General features: G+C 42.5%; 1 protein-coding gene across 3 annotated transcripts in view; it reads right to left on the minus strand.

Annotated features, from left to right (window-relative positions):
• The window catches only part of LOC122536382 (heterogeneous nuclear ribonucleoprotein K), a 90,797-nt gene that overhangs the window by 78,417 nt on the left and 3,045 nt on the right, over positions 1 to 9,335 (minus strand). The window contains exons 1-2 of one of the 3 annotated variants that reach the window (XM_043668712.1): positions 5,924 to 6,103; positions 4,864 to 4,913 (exon numbers count right to left, since the gene is read on the minus strand). The gene's annotated coding sequence lies outside the window, so the exon portion shown is untranslated. Of the gene's footprint in view, positions 1 to 4,863; positions 4,917 to 5,923; positions 6,104 to 9,335 lie in introns of those variants that run through there. The other 2 variants (XM_043668714.1, XM_043668713.1) reach the window with 2 other exon arrangements.

The raw sequence follows: 9,335 nt of genomic DNA on the forward strand, positions 1-9,335 counted from the left end.
TTTTTTTACGTAGAATATATCATTGCAGTAATTGTTCACTTCTGTATGATTTTCTCGAAAATATTATTCTTCATTCTCAAGCTAATTTCGCTTGAATCACCGCCTGTACGTTGATGTAAAACAGAAGTTAATTACATTATTACTTCCAATGAATCTCGAAAATTCTGTCGACCTACTTACGTTGAATTTCCACGCGATATTTCACTAAATATCATACTCTCCATGAACATGCTAATTTCTTAATTTCAATTTCAATTTTGAAAGACAATGGCTAGACATAGGAATTCTATTCATAACTAAAAATTACATTACCTTGACTGACGTTTATGCAATGTCGTATTATAGTCGTTATCCCCTCTCAGTTGCAAAAATATTAAAAAAATACCGTCACATTGTAATGACAATCAATGATCGTTAAAATTAATTCAGGAATTCACATAATTTAAAATATCCTCAGCGTTATTTCTGTCACTTTGAAAAGAATCAAATGAATAAAATATCTATTGAGGTGAAGTGTCTTCGCCATTAGATCATCATTAAATTATCATTAACACGACGTGCAATTTAATTGAAAAATCAAAAATCAAAGGTTTTGGCAACATGCAAGAAATTCGTATACGATGCAAAAGCAAAATGTTATTAAAATAATTTAGATTAGACTTCGACGAATAGGCATTGTTTTTGCTAAATGTATCAGCAGAAATTATCTCGCAACACTGTACGTTTGCTTCCCCTGACGCTGCTTGTTCGATAAAAGATAATTAAAGAAGCGCGAAATATTTTCAACCGGGGAATTATGTATAATGATCGTTCGACGGTTTCCTCGAATGACAGAAAGACAGAAGATAAAGAAAGGACACTTATGAAAGAAACAACGATTGTTATTGTAAGAACAGAGAATCTTTAAATATTCACACGACGATGATGTATCGAAGACGCGTAAACATGTCACGAATTCTTCTTCGGCATTTTTACAGTCCGATAGATATTTTTCGCGTGATTTCGTCTCGTTTCGTGAAGCTTCGCCATATTAATTGCCATTTCCTTTGAAAAAAAATCTGTCTCAATGTCGCGGAGGAAATCGAAAGTAATGAACGAGATATGAAAAGAAGCGGTTTACGTAACTAACTCCGTAGTAGATCTGATACAGAATACTTCGAGCTTTGAGCCGATAAAAAAAAGGCGCGTCGTTACGTCAGAAGTTGCGAAAATTTACCGCGTTTTACGTGAAAAGACGCGGTGTTTCAAGGACTCGTCAAGTTTTCACAATACGTTGCACAAACACGTACGGGGACGTACAATGGCTCGAATATTCGAACACCTGTCACTGAAAATTTAAACAAATATTCCGTCCGTATTCACGTGCCTCTCTGTCATTGATATATTAAAATAAATTGTATTAAAGAACTGGTAAAAGCAAAAAGAAATATTTCTTAACAAAAGATAGTTTATCTTCGCTGATAAACTTGATTTAATAATTAAACTTAGTTAAGAAACTTCTTTTTATTTATACAAATCCTTTCGTAGAATTTATTTTAATGAAGAGACGGGCGTACTAATACAGACAGTACTTAGTTTTTCAAGATAATATTCTAGTGATAGTAATAACATCTAAAATGAATTTTGATTCAAATCTGCAAACTGTCGGTACATTAACCATTTGTTGCAATTTAGAAGTTTCATTTATCCAGGAAAAATATTCGAAACAAAGAAGTCTAAAGAAAATGCCTCCAAAGTGAAGTAAGAGACATTTTTTAATAATTTCCGTTCACGTTTACGTTCTTTCACTTTCGTTGCTTGTACGTCACCCGGTGATCACTTTTTACCTCGGATGTAAATCCAACCTCGGATGGAAAAGAAAGTGGGAGGAGGAGGAGGAGAGAGAGAGAGAGGAAAAAAAAGAAATGTAAGAAACGTGACGGTTGGCGACGAAGCACGATCGCCGGAAACCTTTCAACACACAACGAAGCCGCCCTCGAAAAGGCAACGCTTTCGAGGCCCAGGCGGCCTCGGTTGTTTCAGCACTCGGGGTGTGCAGCCGGAAAAACCGTGCGCAGACTGTGTCTCGATGTCTCGAGTCGATCCACCTGAGATTACGCTAACGGTACGATCGATTTGCATAAACAACACCGCGAAACCGTCGAGTACACTATCACTCGCGTTCTTTGACCCTACGACGAGAATCCTCGAGCGTGTAGCACGTCGAGAAGAGTCTTTTATCCGTACGCTAACCCTTCCCCTACCCGCGGCATTCCACGCTTAGCTTTAGACTCGAGAAGGAGGATCGACGAAGAGAAGACGAAGGTAGGCAACGTTGGCTACGAGCCCGTGGCTCTCGCTACCAAGGTGTAACGTCCTGGTACACCAGTCTGACCACTATTCTCCTCCCTTTGCCCTTCGTATCCTTGCTCCTCCGCCGCCCTTCTCCTTCGTTCCGAGCCTCAACGATGCTCGATGCTCGATGTTCGGTCTTCGCCGAACTTCCAAACCGAACGCCATCGCGAAACTTTCAACCGGTTTAACATATACCGGGAGTATACGCGTTACATTATCGCAGATTCCGTACGCATACTTTCGTGCGACAGTGCACGTGCGTATCGCGTCATTTTAACGGAACATGAATACGAGCGAGCGAGCGAAGACGAGAGAAACGTCGACTGTTTTCTTGCGAGATATACTTCGAATATATGTTAACACATTGCGGACGGGGGACGCTTTTTTACGTTGTGGGGGACACTACCTAGGCAACTAGGTCATATATAATTTATATTATATAATATTATATATAATTTAATATAATATTAAATTAATATTATATATAAGTTTATTAAATTAAACTTGTATTTTATTAAATATATAATTATATATTATATGTGTTATATAATTTTTCAAGAAGTAGGGAAACTATTTCCTAACATACCAGACCAAGAAACGTTACCAAAGGTGTTTTCATTTTATTTAATAAAATACGTCTAAAATGAAAAATAATTAATAATCTTAATTATTAATGAAGTAATACACTTGTTAGATGCTATACATTCTTTTGAACCGTTTCAATCATATATTAAATAATTCATATCATATATCATATCATATATTAAATAATTTAAAATACAGGCTATGTGTTTATCAGAGCATACCGTGCTCAATATGTTACTATAAATATAAAATAAATAACAGTTGAAATCTAAAATACATAATAAATAGATTCTTAAATATTACTATAAAAAAATATATATTTAAGAATATTTAAGAATATTTTATCAATGTGAATTAAAGAAGTGCATATATGCATTGTACAAAATTGCTCCAAAAATGTGCGGGTTGGACGCGCCGAGTGCGTACGCAATGTGTTAGAAAAGTATGTTGTTAATGTTATTTCGCGTCAGAAATATACGAGTGAAAATTTCAAAGTCGACGAAGTACAACGAAGAAAGCAACGTTTTTTTTTTTCGAACGTAGATCGCAAGTTATTCGAAACACGCGTGCCTCAGAGACGGGTAGCTTTCTGACGCGTGTGTCAGATCGAAAACCGCCGCGTCGCAAAAATACCCGCGAGTGGGTTGGGAGCTCGATTTGAATTTCATTCAGCTCGACCTCGGTCACGTTTGTTTGCGTTCGCGTAGCCACGAGAAACGCAACACGACGTAACAGAGCCGCGCGTTCACGAGGAACGAGTTTTCCACGTCGAATCGGGCCTGTCTGGTTACTCAACGACGAGCCATTTTGCGGTCGAACGTCTGATCCGTGCGCGGGATTTTACGACTATTGGCTACGAAGCGCGCCGCGTATACGCTTGCATCCCGAACACGTAACGATATAAGGGGTATCAGGCTGACAGATAACGCGCAGGATGTAGCGTGTACAATCGGTTTTCTAAACATAGAGCGGAGATAAAACAACGGCAACGTGTCGCGAGGTCTTTCCATCTTAACCGCGATATATACGCTAGATCCAGAAATCTCGTTTGACGAATTGACCGTATATATTTACTCAACGCTACAACGAAAATGGTCAAAATGATCAATTTGTAATTTTCATTGGATATTGGACTCATTGGATTTCATTGGACAGATGCAAACCAGTGTCACTTTGTAGAGATTTAAATGACTTTTTCGTGAAATACACAAATAAGAGTGCACTTCGTTGAATCATAAAGTTTTATTTTTTAATTTAACATCTCACGTTTTAATCGCTAACAGTTACTGGCGTTAATTTGCAGGTAGAATGATCGAATTTACAGGAAAGTAATGAACGATGATAGTTAAGTTTCTGTCAAGCAGAACAGATACAATGCAGCAATCGTGATTAACATTCCGAAGCAATGTTGTTCGTAACCGATGCAATTCAAGTTCCAGTTTGTTCGACTGAATTGATGCTTAAAGAGACGTGCGAGAATAAAATTTTCACCGACGATTACACCCGATTCGTTCGATCGAGCCTCCAAACCACTTCAATTCAAATAACTCGGAACAAATTATTGTTTACAATCGTGCAACTATCTAATTGTAATTGCGACGTTCGCCGCAAAGAGAGTTCGTTCGACGAACAAAAGGCGAAAACTCCGCGTGCGAAAAGGGAGCCGGGAGGGAAAAAAGGGACGCGAAATGCAACCGATTCTCGAGTTCTTTTCGAGGCGAGCCGTATACGGACTCGCTTATGACCGCGTATAAATCGTCGGCGACGACGAGCTCTCGCGGGATGGAGAGAGAGAGAGAGAGAGAGAGAGAGAGAGAGAGAGAGAGAATGGAACGGGGCCGGTCGTCGCCGATTGTCGTCGGTGAATTCCTCCGGGCGCGTGTTTCGCATGCGGAATGAAGCGCGGCTGCATTCCCGCCGCGTCGATGCAAAACTGTTACTCACCAATAACGATGCTCGCCGCAGTTGCCTCCGGAATGGATCGGCAGTAAACCCTGCACAGACAAAGAAAAAAAGACAAACGTCGATTTAATCCACGTTATCGTTTGCTAGGGACCACTACTATACACGCAAGTAAATCAATTTCGCCGACCTTCTCTCCTCTACTCTCTTATCTTCGCGACTGCACCACGCTCTTCAACGGCGCGCAGAACGCTTTGTTGTTTTGTTCGGCTACCGACGTAATATTCTACCACGCTCCTCTCTCATCGGTGAAAGAGATTCTCGCGATTTCACTCTCGCGCGAATTTCAAATTTACCCTACTTTCAACAAGTGTGGAGGAACGCTTTGCTGACCACCACTTTGTTGACGTGGATCTCGACGAATCGGCGAATCTCAACGAACGACACGCCGCGTTTCATATTATCATCGCTCTGAGCATCGCGCATCGACGTAAATTCCGCGCGGTCTATTTCGGATACGATTCGCGAACGTCACTAGCCACTGTTCCCAAGCGTCGAAGAAGCGAGCCCTACTACTCTTCAGCGGGAATAATATCAGACGCCGGGTAGGTCAGCAAAGCGTTCACGCGTCCCTCCCGTTACGCAATTACTCGTAACTCGATCGACGAGTCGATCGGAGGCCAGCCGAAGGCGCCTTCATCTCGATGCCTCTCGATTACGGTGTAATCGTGTCCTATGGCGGTGTGTTACGTATATCTGAAGCCCGATCACTCAATCACAACGACCGAATGTGTCACACTGCGGTCGTCACATCGGCACGTGCACTCCCCAACTTGCTAACTCGAACACGATCCGACGAAAACGCCGAAGAACGCGCAAGGTCGTTGCGCGTGGCACGTGTTCCTCTCTGCTCGTTGCCTCGTCAACGCCGAGACGCCGATTAATCCTGTCGTCGATACAGAACAAACTGCTCCCCGTTCGTCCCAATTTCCAGGCCTGAGCGGAGAACACCGTCAAGGTCGAAACGTTGCGAACCAGAGCGATAGTAACCAAAGAGAGAAAGAGAGAGAAAGAGCTAGGTCATGGCCAGAGTTGGCCGTACCTTGAATATATCCTTCGATCTGTCGCGATCCCGTGTGGCACGACCAAGGATCCAAGAGAAACGAAGAGGATGCGTGAACAACACGGTTGGTACAGTCGAGGAACCCGATGCTAGATGGAAGACAGAACACGAGTAACTTCGCAAAGCCGGTGAGCCCGCTTCTTCCAACGAGTAGTCGTCTACTTCTCCTCTGCCGTTCCCTCCACCAACACCAACACCACCACCACCACCTCCTCCTCCTCCTCTTCCTCTTCCTCCCTCCTTCTGCCTCTTTCTTCACCGTGCACACGATACAGAGTCGTCGGTTTGGTGGAGGGGCCGGCTCGGATCACGAGGGAGGAGGCTCGAGAGAGACACCGAGACCAGACACCGAGAGGAACAAGCGAGAGGGCAGAGCATGTGAGAGGTTTGGAGAACGAAAACGCACATGTGTGCACGTAAGTGCACTCGGCTGCGAGGCTACGACGTGAACGAATAATCCGGATGCATCCGAGGGTCGGTCGGGGGAGTTAGGTGGGGGGGGGGGGTGAAGTCAATGAACGACTTCGCCGCAATCGCCACGCGGCGAGAGAATTTCACGGTTGCGAGTTCCTCTCGCGCCCTCTCGCTGGTTTCATCCGACTATATCCCATTGCTCTCTCCATGGATCTTCTTCCTTTTTTTTTTTTTACGAGTCCTCTCCTCTGATATCGTTTTTTTTTTTTTTTTCCTTTTTTTTTTTTCGTTCGAGACGGTAATAACGAGAAGTGATCGTCTAGTGACGTTGCGATTCAGCAAGAACGGCCGAGACGGTTTTTGCGCGTTAACCTTTCACTCCAGACGGAGTATCAACAAACCGGAGAATCACTGACAGACTAATCGTCCACACCACACGGTGACGTCATTCTCCTGCGTTGCACAAGCGAGCATATATCGTTGCACCCATGAGCGAGTTGCACGCACGCGCGCACGCTAGTCAGCGGATACCGAATTTCGTTGCAGCAGCGCATCCGCTCCGATGCGACGCGCAGTATTTCGAAGCGGTCTATCCCCGACCACGACCAAAAGAGAAAAAAAAAAAGAAAAAAATTATCGCACGCTACTCGGGCCAACGTCGTCTGACTCGACTCGATTATTTGTGACATTTATCTCTACAAGTACATATATAAAATCATCCTTACATAATCCACAGATAGGTCGCAGATACACGATAGCAGCAGTACGTAGAAACGGGAGTAAATTAAATAACAGACCATGTTAACACGTACAACGTCCGGAAAATTGAAAAGAATTGAAAACGGTTGAGTTTCAAATAAATAAGTTGCAAAATCTTGCAGTGAACTGTCTCGGAGAGTAGAGAACTGAATCCGAACCACAAGATAACAGTAATTAGTTATTTAAACATATAGGACACAAAGGAAATGATGAGAACATACATAACTCACAATCAGATCAGTCGTCCTTAGTCGTTATCCGACGATAGAAACGGATGATTCAACGAACGAGGCCAAGGAAAGCATTGCCAAAATACGAGAGGAGAAATTGATCATTCGAATTGCAATCGTGACGTGTTCCTGGTTGATCCATCGAGAAATGACAGTTGTAACGATAATTTGGCTAAATGATACGTATATTTCCATTGCTGCGTGCACACTGGCGCAGCTCTTGATTACTGCTATTTTTTTCAAAAGATATTAACGCTTGATCGTTGCCCAACTTTTTCGTTTATCTCCCCATTGAAAAACCATCAATCAATTGTAAGTTAATCCTCTTTTTTTTTTTTTTTTTGCCGAGTTCTTTTTATTTCCACTTTGTAATGGGCGTAATCGACAGACAAAAAAAAAAAAGGAAAGAAATTGAGATAATTATGAGTGAAGTCTGAATAATCGAGGAATACAATAAAATGCATTACATAGTACGTGGCAGATAAATACAGATACTTCCATTAATAGCGGTTTCCATTTATTTTTCTCTTCAAAGGTATGATTGACTAATTCGTTAAAAACATATCGTAAATATTCTGCTTCAACAGAGAATGTGGATTTTTTTTTAAATAATTTAATTTTACTGAAAAAAAAAAAATTCTGCCCTGTCATCATAAAGCAAACATTGACTTTACGTTTACTGTTTCTAATTGAAATTAATCAAATATCCAATGAAATTGTAAATATAAAATTTTTGTAAAATATTTGGATTTAGGTCAACTCGGAGTCGATCAAACTGTCAAATATAATTCCATAAATTTCCATATTTTCTAAAGAGTGTATAATATAATTAGGAAACGTACGTTTCTCGTATCGGTCACGAGAAACGTAGACAACTTTTAATTTCAACTCTTGAATCAACCATTCTTCAATTTCCGTCCAAGGGTCCAACAAATGGTCCCATTAGCTTCGTTCAACGCTACAATCAATTTCCACGCGATTTATTCCGCGATGAAAAAAAGTCTACGAATAAAAACGCTTCGTAATAACGCGTCAAGCATCTCGAGCGAGCCGGCGCAACGTGTTTCTCTTTTTTCTTTTCGCGCGGAACATTTTTAGCGAATTCTACGTCGTATTCGGCTTAAAAATAAATGCGGCGAAACGAGCGACGAAGGTAAAGAGGCGACGACCAATATAGCTTTTTGGACGGCACGTCGATCATCTATCTCGAGCGATCGAGACCTCGGAAACCTCCTCGACGCGATTAGTCTGCATTCCCGATCGACACACCGCTGAAACGACAAGCGAGCTCCTCGATCTTCGAAATCCAAAGCGTCGGAAAATTACAGAAACGAATTGTTTCGCAATTTCTTTTTTTTTTTTTCTATCGACTACTCGCGCGTCCGTGATACTGCTCCACCGAGTCGTTGACGTGCTCGTCAACAATGACACGCCGTTGTTTCGACGAGTATCGGGCGACGAAGGGCGCAACGTTACGCGAGCCAGGAGCGTAATGTCACGCAGCGCTGGTGCTGTGAAACGTCAAATTCGGCAGGCCAAGCTCGCCGAGCACGATGCAACACGCGATAGCGACGCGCGGGCGTGCGCGTGCAAATAAGATATTTGGCACTGACTCGCCGAAAATACACGCGATCAGGCGATCGTGCAAGTGGCACGTGTGGCGATACGATACGCCGACAATGTAGCACAGATACCAGCTGTGTACTATCTACGGTCTAGAGGCCAGCATAATTAGGAGAGGCGGCCGTTCAATTAAAAAAAAGCAGCGCCTCGTCGAGTTCCTTTGCTTCGTCGAGTGTCGAACGGAACGACGTACCGGAGATCGTGAAACGAGCTCGTTTTCACACGATCCTCGAGTGAGTGCGCGTTCCGTGCGGCGATATTCATGAATTTCATGAAACAAGGAGCGCGTATCAGAGCCTGCGTCGATATCTTCTTTTTTTTCCTTTCTTTTTTTTTTTTTTTTCACCGATATCTATAGGAAGTCC

This window comes from Frieseomelitta varia, unplaced genomic scaffold (genome assembly GCF_011392965.1).
Source record: "Frieseomelitta varia isolate USP_RPSP 00005682 unplaced genomic scaffold, Fvar_1.2 scaffold_827, whole genome shotgun sequence".
NCBI lineage: Eukaryota > Metazoa > Arthropoda > Insecta > Hymenoptera > Apidae > Frieseomelitta > Frieseomelitta varia.